This window comes from Syngnathoides biaculeatus, chromosome 9 (assembly GCF_019802595.1).
Source record: "Syngnathoides biaculeatus isolate LvHL_M chromosome 9, ASM1980259v1, whole genome shotgun sequence".
NCBI lineage: Eukaryota > Metazoa > Chordata > Actinopteri > Syngnathiformes > Syngnathidae > Syngnathoides > Syngnathoides biaculeatus.
This window is the reverse complement of record NC_084648.1, coordinates 13,361,977-13,367,500: the sequence shown is the minus strand read 5'-3', so window position 1 is coordinate 13,367,500 and position 5,524 is coordinate 13,361,977. Positions and strand designations below refer to the sequence as shown.

Below are 5,524 nucleotides of genomic sequence, written 5' to 3'. Positions count from 1 at the left end.
CATGGAAAAGTTTGAAAAGGGTATAAAAGTCTGGACGCATACAAATACTTCGTTGCTGGATCTGTTCTCATCAGGAATAATGATGAATGAACGGTTTTGACGGCTCGTGAACCCAGAAGTGTGTTCGGCGAGATGTTAACATTTGATCAACCATTGATCTTTTCCGCTAGTATTCAATACAAATACCAATATTTCAATAAATGACCCCTGGTTTTACACAAACTCATTCATTGACTACGATTGGGGAAAAAAAGAGGACAGTCGTCTCCACGGAACGTACACGGAAGCGATTGCGGCTACACTCAACCTCCGTAAACCTCTGCGACTGACAGTTTTGGTTCTCAAATGAGCCAACTGGGCATAATAATACTTTTTGGTGATTTGAGATTGAGAAGAATAATTCCCACCTGAAATGAAGGGATCGCTACACAGGTGTGTGTGTGTGTGTGTTTTGGTTGTGCACCGTCCATCACATTTAATTGCCGAAAACCATTGATATTTTCAGGTCTTTTCAGCTGGTATTCCATAGAAAGATCTCTTTGAATATCTGTCTCATCTGTTGTAACGACCAACAGCGCAACAGGTGTCCGGTATTGTAGATATTCTCCGGTTTAATGTCCCCAACATTGTCGAGCAGCGGCAATATGGCGGCGTCGGGTGCACGACCTCTATACACCCGTGTCTCATTATTTATATACCAAACATGTTAAAATAGCTCACTGAGAAAAATGAAGGGAAAGCCCCGCAACGTCAAACGCAATCTGAAACATTATTTCACCTTAAATATTGGCAGCTGGTATTTGCAGCCTTGAAAAGTACCTGACGCCTTAAAACTAGGCTGTTACTGGTATTCACGCATCTCTCCTACTAGTGATGACAAAAGTTGCCCTTCCTGTGTAGAGAAATTTCATACATTGGTGATTATGAAAGTATATATGTTACAGATACTTCCCACTTTGCGTGTGCCTGTGTACTAGTTAGAAAAAAGGGGCAGTAGTAGTTTGTATACAAATACAAAAATCAAGTAAACTATTGGCGCCCGACTGAAATGTTTCAAGGGCAAACTCTCGCTCGTCGTACCGACCTTTGGTGGACAAAAAGCTAAGGGGGAAAAAAAAAAAACGAAAAATGCACATATGGTAGCTGCATGAAAAATACAGTAGTCATTTCCAGTGTATTTTGTGTACTCCAAACACTACAATAAAATAAAAAGTTAAAATAGAATCTTGTGCATTCGTGCCTCAGACGTTTGGGCATAAAACAGATGTTTTTTTTTTTTTTTTTTAAACCTGGTATAAGAATATTAAACTGTTCTGTTAAATCTACATTCAACAATCACGTGATCACAAGACTTCATATCTGGCTCAAAAATGTCCCTTTTCCTCAATAACCCCTTGGCTATTTCAACCATGCAATTTGACGCTTCTGGAAGAATATACAGCGGGTGCCTTGAGATACGAGCTCCGTTTGTTCCGTGCTCGCGCTTGCAACTCAAAGCAACCCCCGCCCCCCCACAAAAAGGAATGGAAATGCTTCAGTTCCGGTCTCAGAATAGTCCACGTGGCACCTACTGTTGTGGTGCCTGAGATCTGGCGGGTGTGCGTACTTCCGCTTTGTTAGCTTTGCAAGAGTATTGAATCATCAGCTTTCGCTTACATTTCCAAAATGTGCACGCTCGGTTCAATGCAGACTCAGTTATTGAAAGCCGTTAGGGCATTGCTGACCTACTTGTCAGGGTAAAGAGTAGACTAGTGCATGGAGCTTGAGCTAACCAATAGCAACTAAATTGGTCGTCCCCCCCCCCCACCCAAAGCCAGCTTGAGTAGGCTCCACCTCACCCTAATCGGGGCAATCACAGTAGAAAATACAGCGATGCCTCGGTTCTCGACCGCAATCCGTTCCAGAAAACGATTTGAGAAGTGATTTGTTCGAAAACCGAATCGATGTTTCCCATTACAATGAATGGAAAAAGAAATAATCCGTTCCAAGCCTAAAAATGTAGGCTTTTGAAAGCATTTTTTTCTTAGCTTTTCCTGATAATAAACTGCATAGTAGAAATGCATGTCTAGTTCAAAGTATTTTTTTTTGCTTAAAAAGTATGCTTTAGGAGCAGAGTGCGCTGGGCTGGCAGTGCATTGCCGTACTGTAGCGAGTCAGCTCCCAGCCTTGTAAACTTTTTTTGTTAACAAAAGTGCACAATAACTTTAAACAAGCAACTTGCCTTCTTTGGAGCCACGATTGGGGTTTAATACGTTAGCCCTCGAGAAGAAGAAAAACAACCAAAACACTACCGGGACAAGTCTGTGTTACACAGAATAACAAAAGTGGGCGTTACGTCATTTCCGGGGACGTTCGAATTGACTAACTTAAACGCGTCATGGGCCATACGCACAATGTTATTTCCAGGTTTTATTGGGGGCGTTCGAGTACCGGTTTCCGTTCGACAACGGAAGCAAAAACATAACCTCGGAAACGGGGACGTTCGAGAACTGAGGCATGACTGTAGTTGGATGGAAGCGCCAGTATTGGTACCAGCTCTGCGTGAAAGGGGTACTAACTTGTGGCCAACTTACTAGTGATGAGTCTCCAGCTCCACCACAGTCCACTCCCCCTGGGGGGAGTTCCCAGCAGCCTCCGGGGAGAAGCTGCTCACGGAGGTGACCGTCGCCGAGGGGGGGCTGAAAGGAGGCAGGAGGCTGGGCCACAGGCTGCTCTCCAGCGGGCTGAGGGTGCCGCCCCCGCCCCCCGGAAGCAGCAGCAGCGAGGAGCGGCCGTCTCCGTTGAGCAGCAAAGTCTGATTGATGAGCTGCTGCACCATGTCCACTTTGACACCCCACTCCAGGTCCTCGGGGGAGGAGCGGTCCCCTTTGCCGGGGCTTCTGTCCGGGTCTCTAAAGTCCGCAGTCACCTTCCTCTCACAAGAGCGCCGAGCAAGACGCAGGAGCGGGTCCTGGCCGTCCGCCTCGTCGTCGCTGTTCTCCAGAGCTTCGTAGATGGTACACAGGCCCGACGAGGGGGACGTCCGCTCCTCCAGTTCTTGCTGCCACTGCAGGATCTGCTGCCGCTGCTTCAGCTCCGACTGCTGCTGCTGCAGCTGCAACTCCAGCTCCCGCCTCTTCGTTTCCTCTTCAGCGGCCGTTTTTGCCTCTCCGTTGACCGGTTTGTCTTTTTCAGTCTCAGCCATGTTGTCCATCTCGGCGCCCTCCCTCGCGTCTCCCCACACCTCCCGCTCATTCCTCTTTATCTCCTCCTCTGCCTCGTCCTCCTTCTTCTTGTCTTCCTCCTCCTCAGTCCTCTTCCTCTCCAGCTCGGCCCCGTCCAGGGGTTGGCTCTGCCGCATCTCCGTCAGCTGCCTCTGGCGCTGCTCCTGCCGCCGCAGCTGGGGGGTGAGGGCTCGCTGACCGCCCTTCCGGGGCGGCAGGTCCGCGCAGGCCGGCCGTGGCGGAACGCAGCGGGGGTCCTCGTGGCGGGGCTGATGAGGCAGCGAGGTGAGGCCTGCGTGTTGGGGGGGGGGAGATTACAGTGAGCAGAGCACGCGGTTGGTCTTCATGTGAAAAACGTAAAAATTAAAATAAGTATGAGAAAACGGCCAATCCAACCAAATGCAAGCAAAACAGTGTTTCCATTAAAATATATTCAGAATGTGGCCAGAAATGACATTTCATATTTTGAAAAATGGGTGAGTAAAACAGTGAAAATTGTGCAGGAAACCTGGGGGGGTGGTAAGCTGAGACAAGGGGAAAAAAATAAATAAATGTGCAAACCATTTTTTTTTTTTCCTCCCCGAACACCCATAAAAACAATAAGAAAAAGCAGCCAACTTCCTGTATATGCAACCAGCTGAAAAAAATAATAAAATAAAAATCACCCGTGAACTGAAAGCATGCAGAAGCTCTTCGTGCATTTGTGTACGTGAACCAGCAACGCGAGGGACCCGAGGCGGGGAACCCATTCAGGTTATATTTCGTCCTCGTTTGGACCGGGTCACTGTAGGTTCCGCACCCCTTAAGTAGGGCTCACCGACAAATACAGTTGTTGATAAATAGTATTGAAAACGGGTGGGGGCTGGGGTCAGTGAATTTGTGTTGAACCCTGAGTCCACATATTCAGTCCTTGAGCCAAGCTATTCAGCAAAACCTGAACGAAGAACAGATGGAAATCAAAGTCAGTATATGCACAGTCACATGCTCAGTTGAACCTTACAATTTCTATTTTATCATCAAAAATAACGAACACACTTTGCGGCGACTCACCTAGCGTGGAGACGACTTAAAAGCTGCAGCACGCTGGGCCGCCATCTTGGGGGGGGGCAAACAGCGAAACCTTTCCCGGCGCGTTTGTGGCGCCGCTGCTGGATCAGCTGACGAGCCGGCGGCATCGTCTCGCCAAAGTCGGGAACAGGGCTCTCGTTTTGCCCACTTGATGGTTTGAGAACTTGAAATCTTACGGCTCGCCGCGGACAGACATCTGGCAATATTGCCACATCGCAGCCCAAAGAGAAGAGGGTCCCCCACCCCAACCCCGTTCCTGCACGAGTCTTTTAGATCCCAGCAAAGCACAATATTTGCGATTTCCAATATTCCTGATTCCCGCCCCTTTAGACACAAAGAGCATATTTCATACTAGGCAGTGTAGAGAAACAGTCTACATTGGATTTTCTTTGTTAAAAAGGGGCGAGTCACCCCCACCGAAGACATTTGAAACAGATGATTGTTTTGCGTTGCTTTTTTCTTTTGTTCCATTTACCCTACCTCTCTTTGCAAGTTAAAAATGTTTGTAGATGTTACGTACTTTCTGTGCAAATAAACAATTTCTGTCCCAATTATTGCTTGTTTAAAGTTATTCTCCACTTTTGTTAAAGTTCTACAAGGCTGGGGGCTGAGTCGCAATGCACTCCCAGCCTAGCATACATTTTAAGAAAAAAATAAATATATTCCTTAAATAATTTAATGATATAAAGTGTTTAAACTATACATGTATTTCTACTATGCAGTTTATTATCAGGAAAAGCTAAAAAAATAAAAATGTTATGCTTGGAACGCATTATTTCATTTTCCATTCATTTTAAAGAGAAAACACGATTCGGATTCCAAACGTTTCACTTTTCAACCAGCCTTCTGGAACGGATTGCGGTCGAGAACCGAGGCACCACTGTACTTTCAAGCTATCAGAACAGAACGAAAAAGGTAGAAAACTTTAAAGTTTTAAAGGCAGTGTAGAAAAGGGCTCGAATTCTAAGTAACTACCATAACCACGTCACGGCCTGCGGACGATAAGACGACTGAGTGGCGTTGTCCTGCTGGCTAAAGGCAACAGCGCATGGTTAATCGTGGTAACCTTTAATACGTCACAACTATATCCATCCATTTTTAAATTGTTTTTATCCTCAAAAAGTCAAAAAGGGGAGCTGGAGCCTACCCCACCTACAGAGGGGTGCACCCTAGACTGGCCAGCAGCTCATTGATCGCAGAACTGCAGTATATCCACTGCAGAACTTTTTTTTAACAGAACTATACAATGAGGA

General features: G+C 46.5%; 1 protein-coding gene across 1 annotated transcript in view; it reads left to right on the top strand.

The window, feature by feature from the left end:
* Positions 1-5,280: 5,280 nt before the first annotated feature.
* LOC133506351 (lysozyme g-like) overlaps positions 5,281-5,524 on the top strand; it is a 69,749-nt gene continuing 69,505 nt past the window's right edge. The window contains exon 1 of the mRNA XM_061830410.1: positions 5,281-5,284. The gene's annotated coding sequence lies outside the window, so the exon portion shown is untranslated. The remainder of the gene's footprint in view (positions 5,285-5,524) is intronic.